Below are 9,249 nucleotides of genomic sequence, written 5' to 3'. Positions count from 1 at the left end.
TACATAAAATTTTATAATCACATTTAAACTGCCCGCCTTTTTTGTGGTAGGTAATGCAGATACCTATTTTACCGATTACGTCTGTCATATTTCCATTAGTTCAGTTAGGGCTCAAGGGTGCGCTACAATCGATCCTCGTTAAACGTGTTGCCTACTCTTGACTATGGAAATGACAACTCTTTTATTTTATATTTCTCTATGGTTTATTTACACTAAAGACTGCGCCGTCGCAAAAAAACCAAATTGTTATACGCATGTTTTTTAAAATTTATATGTATTGGCATGTATTGGGTATTGGTTTGGTATTGGAAGGATATTCAACTCTGTGATTCAACTCCCTATACTCCCTATAGCGGGCTATTGGCGGGCTATGTCAGAGGGCTATGTTGGAAAACATTCCGTATTTTGTCGAGGAAGACGATTTCGTCACGACCAATGAGCGTCGAGTATTTGAAATTGAAATCATATAAATTGACGGTAACCTATGTTTTTTTGACTCATTTCACTGACAGATGTGATGAGATTATTATTGTAATTTATAGATCCAAACGTTTTTGAAAAAAATAATGTATTTTAAAGTTATTTCCTAGAGTTTGGTTTGGCCTTCTATATTCTGGTATTTGTCTACTAATAAATAATATATTATTTTGTATTTCGATGTATGGAAATCCGCAAGTTTTGTATCTGAAGCCGCAAAGAAATTTCTGCTCTATATAGTGAGAAAAATGTTATTATATCTTTTTAGACGTGTTACAAAAATTTCTTATTTCAGATGTTCTAAATGTGAGTGCATGTCAAAAATTTAAATATATACTTGAAATATTATTTCAAGTTATATGCTTTGACATTTTTTGGAAGTAAACAAATATTGAAGAAAGTGTTGTGCCTTCACAGAATTTAAATTGGCATTAGGAATAGATTTCCTTGATTTAGTAATGATTGCTCATAGAAATTGATAATGTGAAGAATAACAATACAGGAACATAGAATAACAAGAAAGAAATTCTAGCAGCAAGTTAGGTTATGAGATAAATTTTATTTATATAGTTTGTTTTAAAGAGTTTAGTTTGAAAAAAGGTAAAACAATTATTATTGTCCAGGTCATTTGATAACTGTTGTTAATTGATAACATATTACAGGGACACAGTAAAAAGACAAAACATTTAGACCCTTTGAAAGAGAAATGTTTGCAATGGATATTAATAAATTCTAGCCAATTTGTACGATGTACAATGCAGGCAATATTTCTGCCTCCTAACCTCCTAAAGATGTGGGTATTGTATTTATAGGTAGTTAATGATACATGGAATATATTTCTATATTATTGCAATAACGATGTCTTTATGTTGTATTTTTTTAGAACAGATTTATTATTAGTTGGCTAGTGTGTTAGTAGGATAGCCATTGGTAGTTATAAAGTATGAAGTCGTCAGGTATTAATAATAGGAATTGATCAAAGCTTATACATTTATTGTGATATTTATATTGTGAATTTAAGTAGTTAGTTTTGGTTGTTTAATAAACGAATTATTGTGCTTATTGTGTATCTAATTAAAAGTACAATGAAAAGTTGAATACCATAGGGGTACGTATGTTATACAAAGAATTTGCATCAACATTTTTTTGGTTATATACTTGTACTGATATTTGTTTCTTGAACTAAAGAATTATACAGTACCTACTACACAATATAATAATCTGCAGCTACATAGGTAGGTAGCTGTTGGTAATTAAATTTTTTATCTAATATAATATCTAACATCAGAAATATTGTTAATTATCAACTATAAACAACTAAGAACTAGAATTATCAACTATAAACACAATATAATATACTGTATCTTAAGCAATATGTAATTATTTAACAATTATTTTTTTTGGGAAATAAAAACTGGTACTAAATTCTTTTTGACTATTTAATTTCTAAGTCACAAATAATGGTGGACAAATAGCAAGAAAATTATACAAGTAAAACATAATTTTAACTTATTTCTCTAATGGAATTTTGGTATTGATCTACTTAGTAGGATATGCAGTTTATCATATTTTTGAATATTTATATTCAATATTGTTCAGGAACAGCCCAATTACTCTGAAAAAAAAATATATGGTCAAATTCTTTGAAAAGAAACTTTTAAAATCAGTAATGATAAAAAAATATATAATTGTTGTATAGCAGAACCAGGGGACACAGAATTAGGGGAATTAACAATAGATTATTAAAAACTGCCTTCTCTTAAAAAAGTAGTATTATATGCACTTAGAAAGACTATAAAGGATATAAGTACGCATAGAAAGAAAGTAAGTATCTATACTACTGATATATATATTAACTATATATGAATACGATACCTACAGTATACAATATTATTAGTATAAAAATAACAGCACAGTCGGCACACTTTAAAATAAAAAAGCAGCATAATATTCAGGTATGTATAAAAGTAAAATTTTCTCAAAAATATTAGAATATGAAATAAATTGCAACTAAATTTTAATTAATAAACATAAACAAATAAAATTGTCAGTGTTATTAAAACTTTATGTAAATATATGTTACCTTAATACTTTGTCTTTAATCCTACTCTTCTGACATGGCTTTTCAAACTTATGCCCAAATCTCAATTCTTGTTATTAAGAATAATATTTATGAACTTTTGTTTCCATATTAATTTCAATATATTTGAATAAAACTGGAAAAATAATCAATATTGGCACTTGAAATTTTAACTTCTTATGTCCTTAAATTATTTATATTGTGTTATACATAATACTTACATAAATATTCAATTTAAAAATAGATCAGCACTTGAACGAGTGAATATAAAATAGTATATTATCAATTTCTATGAGCAATATTATTACTAAATCAAGGAAATCTATTCCTAATGCCAATTTAAATTCTGTGAAGGCACAACACTTTCTTCAATATTTGTTTACTTCCAAAGGGCAAAGGGTATAACTTGAAATATTTCAAGTATATATTTTAATTTTTGACATTAAGCACTCACATTTAGAACATCTGAAATAAGAAATTTTGTTATTCTACGCGTCTAAAAAGATATAACATTTTTCTCACTATAGAGCGAAATTTCTTTGCGGCTTCAGATACAAAACTTGCGGATTTCCATACATCGAAATACAAAATAAGATATTATTTATTACTTAGTAGACAAATACCAGAATATAGAAGGCCAAACCAAACCTCTAGGAAATAACTTTAAAATAAATTATTTATTCAAAAAACGTTTGGATTTTGGATCTATAAATTACAATAACAATCTCATCACATTTGTCAGTGAAATGAGTCTGTGGCGGACTTCCAAAGGTAGCAAGTGCCCGCCACAGATTGGTTGGCTCCACGGGAGGAGAGTAGCAACCTTGAATCGCCACCCAGCTGATATCTGTCAATCGGGGAAGAAGAAGGATTATTCTGTGGATAGACATTCGACCTTCAACATTCACGTTTCGCGCCAAGAAACCGAATTCTTATGTTTTTGTAATAGTTATTTAGTTTGTAACAATTGATCGAGTTAATTAAATGACTTAATTATTTAGTGTGCCTAATTTGCTACCCGCAACGGCCACATTGGTGACCCCGACGAACGTGTGAGTGCAACAAATTCAGATACGCAATGTCCACCTCCGACACGAACGACTTCCAAACCGACGATCAAGTCGTTATTGCCCGTGTAGGGATTAAAGCACCGGAGTTTTGGCGCACAGAGCCCGAACTATGGTTCCTACGCCTGGAAGCCCAATTCAGGCAAGCCAAAATAACATCTGATGACTGCAAGTTCGATCACACCGTAACAAGTTTAAACAGCGAGGTCCTATTAGAGGTAGCCGACATACTACGAAATCCAACTAGAGGTAGGGCCTACGAAGACCTCAAAACTAGACTGTTAGAGAGATATGGCAGTAGCGCTGATGACAAAATTCACCAGCTTATGGAGATGACCTTGGGCGACCTTAAACCAACACAGCTTCTCCACCGAATGCAAGCTTTGGCCTCAAATAACGTTTCTACGCAGGTTCTAAAGAAACTCTGGTTAGACCGCCTACCACCCCAAGCCCGGGGAGTCATAGCAATCCTGGATGGAGACCTGGAGGAATTGGCCAAGAAAGCTGACAAATATATACAATGTTCTAGTTTTCCTATCATGGCCATGGACGGAAAGCCTGCGTTAAACAACAAAGTAAGTGTGGACGAGAAAACTGACGGGCACTGCTACTATCACAGGAGATTTGGGTCCCAAGCTAAGAAGTGTAGAGCACCATGTACCTTCTCAAAAACGATCAAGAGGGGCGCAGTAATCATGACAACCACTGCCCCCCATGCACCACGTCGCCTTTTCGTCACAGATAAAGCCCTAAAACTGCAGTTCCTCGTTGACACTGGAGCCGACTTAAGTGTGCTGCCACGCAAAGCATGTTCTGCTTCAAAACCTAGTATGATACGCCTATACTCTGCTACTGGTTCCTGTATTAGAACGTTTGGGCAGAAACAGTTGACACTTGACCTTGGTTTTGGCCAGCCAGTCACATGGACCTTTGTTGTTGCAGATGTCACTACTGCCATCCTAGGTGCTGACTTCCTCGTACACCATGGTTTCACCGTAGATATGCGAAACAAGCGCCTTGTGTGTCCAACTATACCAAGCAGCATTACGTGTGTGTCTCGACGAGTAAGCGCGTTGGAGGTGGGAATATCTACTGCCCATCCTTATGACCGACCAACGGATGCACCAGACGACCCTGGAAGAGTCCAGCACTATATCGACACCCAAGGCCCACCAGTGTTCTCCAAGCCGCGCAGGCTTCCACCAGACCGTCTACAAGCTGCACGGGCCGAATTCAATCAACTTATACAAATGGGCATTGTTCAGCCATCAAAATCGCCATGGGCTAGCCCGCTTCACATGGTCCAAAAAGCCAACGGCCAGTGGCGTGCTTGTGGGGATTTCCGTCGGTTAAATGCAATTACCAAGCCTGATCGCTATCCAGTGCCACATATTCAGGACTTTGCAAATCAGCTACATGGAAAGAAAATTTTCTCTACCATTGATCTTGTACATGCATTCCACCAGATCCCAGTCCGCCCAGAAGATGTACAAAAAACGGCTGTTATTACACCTTTTGGTTTGTACGAATTTCTACGTATGCCCTTTGGCTTACGTAACGCCGCCCAGACACTTCAGCGGTACCTCGACCATCTCTTCCGAGGGTGTTCATTTGTATATGTGTACATCGACGACATACTGGTAGTCTCGGAGACGGAAGCAGAACACGAGCAGCACTTAGCAGTAGTTCTTCAGATCCTAGAAGCAAATGGACTCCAAATCAACAAAGAAAAGTCCAAATTCCGGATACGAGAGGCAAATTTCTTGGGCGTCACAGTCTCCCCAACTGGAGTCAGGCCTCTGCCAGCTAAAGTCAGTGCTATTCGCAGTTTTCCGCAACCAACAACATACAAACAGCTACGTCGCTTCTTAGGGATGGTTAATTTCTATCGACGCTGGTTACCGAATGCTGCAAAAGAGCTTATGCCACTCACCGAGCTACTTTCCCACCAAAAGAAAAAGCAACAGGACCTCAACTTGACCCCAGCAGCATCAAGTGCCTTCACCAGAGTTAAAGAACTCCTAGCTACTGCTGCCGAGTTGGTTTTTCCAGCACCCCATGCTCAGTTGAGCATGTCAGTCGACGCTTCGGACACCGCGATCGGTGGTGTATTGCAACAGCTTGTTGGTGAGCACTTACAGCCTATTTCTTTCTTCTCACGGAAGTTGTCGAAGACGGAGCGTAACTACAGTACCTACGACCGCGAGCTGTTGGCAATATTTAGCGGTATTCACCATTTCCGCTACCTTCTTGAGGGCATGCCATTCATCATATACACTGACCACAAGCCCTTGACGTATGCCTTTCAGCAGCGACATGACCGTCAATCTCCACGACAGATCCGCCAGCTGGAATTTATTGGTCAATTTTCCACAGACATCCGACATGTCCAAGGAGAAAAGAACATTGTAGCCGACTGTCTCTCACGACCTGAGGTAGACGCAATAACATCACCCATCACCATTGACTTTGACCGGTTAGCTGAAGCTCAGACAACTGATGAAGGTCTACAAGAAGCTCTGCAGGACCCCACAAGCTCTTTAAACCTTCAACACATTGTCATACCAGATAGCGAACGACCCCTATACTGTTCAATCCAAGATGGACGTGTACGTGTGTACGTGCCGGCGACCTTCCAGAGGGATGTTTTCTTGAAGTTCCACACCCAGTCCCACCCTGGACACGCTGCTACGCTGAGAATGATCGCCGAACGCTTCGTGTGGCATAATATGAACCGTCAAGTCAAGCAGTGGTCCAGAGAGTGTCTTCAATGTCAGCGGGCCAAAGTAGGACGTCATACTGTTACACCGGTGACACCACTAGGAATGCCTGACGAACGATTTGCCCACATACATATCGACATTGTGGGACCACTTCCCCTAGTGACAATTTTCGATACCTACTCACGATCATTGACCGATTTACGAGATGGCCTGAGGCTATCCCTATTTGTGAGATAACTACTGAAGTAGTGGTACAAAAACTCCTCGAAGGATGGATATCCCGCTTTGGTGTGCCAGCGACCATTACTACAGATAGAGGCAGACAATTGAGAGCCAGTTGTTCCGCCAGCTCAACACAGCACTTGGTGTACAGCACATAAAGACGACTGCTTATCACCCACAATCAAATGGATGTATCGAACGCTTTCACCGAACCCTCAAGGCTGCACTCATCGCTGCTGACGTATCCTGGGTCGAAGCTCTTCCCCTCGTCATGCTGAGCCTACGGAACACCTTCAAACCGGACATCGCCTGTACAGCCTCCGATTTAGTGTTTGGTGCACCAGTTCGCCTCCCTGGACAGCTATTTGTTCCAAGTGCTACCCCAACTGACGAACGCCGATTTGTTCAACGACTCCGTGAGACCATGGGAGCATTGAGGCCTGTACCAACGAGCAACCACTCAGTTCGCACCGCCTATGTCCATCCCGACCTACAGACGACTACACATGTCTTCATACGTAACGACAAGGTGAAGCCTCCATTGACACCTCAATATAGCGGCCCGTACAGAGTTGTGGAACGAGATGACAAGTTCCTAACGGTGGACGTCCAGAATGTTCCCCAACGAGTCTCCATGGATCGACTGAAGGCAGCATATGTTCCAGCATCTCATCAACTGGCGGAGGAACATTCATACGCCAACCGTTTGCTGCTCAACGTATGCCAGAAGAACCGTTCACAACCAGTGGGTTCCTCACTGGGGGGGAGCCCTGTGGCAGACTTCCGAAGGTAGCAAGTGCCCGCCACAGATTGGTTGGCTCCACGGGAGGAGAGTAGCACAGGGGTGTGACAGTAAACCGGAAAATTGGAAACAGTTCTGGCGCGGTCCTACCCAGGCAGAAAGCATGGCCTTCTAGACTGTCCTAGACAAAAATCTGAGTATTTCTATATGATTTCTGTCAATCTCTGTTACGGAACATTTTTATGCACGTCGGCGTCCTCTTCTTTTGTCTGTGTGTCAGCGATGTGTCAACTCCCGAGGCCTCTGGCAAGGTCGAGCGCCATTTTAATTTTTGCCGTTTAGATTTGATTAGAAGCTTGTTTATGATATTTCGGCGGAAATTTATAAGTACAAAGATGTTTTTTGATATAAAGTTCCTTGTTAACACTTTAATAAAGTATATATGATATTAATTACATAAAGAAAATGATGAAATCGACGTTTCTGCGTGTAGTAGGTATGGGCCATATTATATGTAAAAATAGGTAATATATTAACTGTTATATTTTTTTAGCTTTAGATCCAAGGATCTTGGGATATTCTTTGCCAAGGATTTTTCCGTATATCTACTTTAAAGACTGATCGGAGATTTTGAGCAATTGAAAGCAAGTTACACAAGGTAAATTATGATTATTGAAATATTATTAGCCTACATTAATTATCTACAAGATGAACAGAAATGCGTAATTACATATCACATAGGTACCTATTATGTATTTTCATAGCAATAATCTATGTATGTAGATTATTTTTAAAATACAAATGAGGTATTAGATGTATATGTATCATATTTTTTATTCATTTTATTTTCATTCAAGTCCTGATTTAATTCACAAAAGTCTTATGTACCTATATTTATATTTTTTACATATTTTTTTGGTTCCAGGTTTTGCGTGGGTTTCTGTTGTCTTTTTGCTTCCAGTTAGTTTTACGCCCGTGAAGCTGTGAAAACATTTATTTATCTTCAAGTTTCTGTAAGTCAGTGCACTCTGTTACTTTACTAATTCACTTTAACACAGCATCTCTGATGTTATTTAAATATTTTGATATTGATACAGTAGTTTATGTGTTTATAGCTAATTGTGTTGATTTGCATATTTACATTGTTCTAAATTCCAAATAAATATTTTTCAGTAATTTTGTTGTATTATTTACTACTAGAAAGAGTAAAAAGTATATTAACCCAGATTTAAACCTCCTGAACAGCCCGCCATTAAAAACCGGAAACGGAAATAAATTTCATAAAACTGAAATTGTCATGTCTATGTCATTGTCTATGTCATGTCATAGTCATGTCAAATGTCCCAGCCGCCATATCTGAAAATTAGTTACCCAGGCAGCCACGCTGTTTCCATAATTTAACATTGACTTGACACTTCTTCTTGTATTTATTATTTTATGGAGTAGCAACCTTGAATCGCCACCCAGCTGATATCTGTCAATCGGGGAAGAAGAAGGATTATTCTGTGGATAGACATTCGACCTTCAACATTCACGTTTCGCGCCAAGAAACCGAATTCTTATGTTTTTGTAATAGTTATTTAGTTTGTAACAATTGATCGAGTTAATTAAATGACTTAATTATTTAGTGTGCCTAATTTGCTACCCGCAACGGCCACAAGTCAAAAAACAAAAAAACATAGGTTACCGTCAATTTATATGTTTTCAATTTCAAATACTCGACGCCCATTGGTCGTGACGAAATTAACTTGGCTCTATAATTTATAACAAAATAGTTATTCTTGCCATAAGAAGCTGTGTATTTCTAGTATCCCAATCATCACAAGCGCCCCTAACGGCGATTTTCGAACTTCATTTAGATCTCAAAAACTGGGCCCATAATTTTTGCGTTCGATTCGCCTCCTCCTTTTAGACTCCATACTCGACGCTCATTGGTCG

At 38.2% G+C, this 9,249-nt stretch overlaps 1 long non-coding RNA gene across 1 annotated transcript; it reads right to left on the bottom strand.

The window, feature by feature from the left end:
* Nucleotides 1-1,902: 1,902 nt before the first annotated feature.
* Nucleotides 1,903-2,804, bottom strand: LOC115889062. The gene is made up of 3 exons (XR_004051365.1): nt 2,779-2,804; nt 2,561-2,693; nt 1,903-2,092 (listed from the first exon to the last, which is right to left on the bottom strand). It is a non-coding gene; the product is annotated as an uncharacterized LOC115889062 (long non-coding RNA).
* Nucleotides 2,805-9,249: the final 6,445 nt, after the last annotated feature.

This window comes from Sitophilus oryzae, unplaced genomic scaffold (genome assembly GCF_002938485.1).
Source record: "Sitophilus oryzae breed Bouriz unplaced genomic scaffold, Soryzae_2.0 scaffold_810_pilon_pilon, whole genome shotgun sequence".
Classification (NCBI taxonomy): domain Eukaryota; kingdom Metazoa; phylum Arthropoda; class Insecta; order Coleoptera; family Curculionidae; genus Sitophilus; species Sitophilus oryzae.
This window is presented reverse-complemented; position numbering and strand designations above follow the sequence as displayed.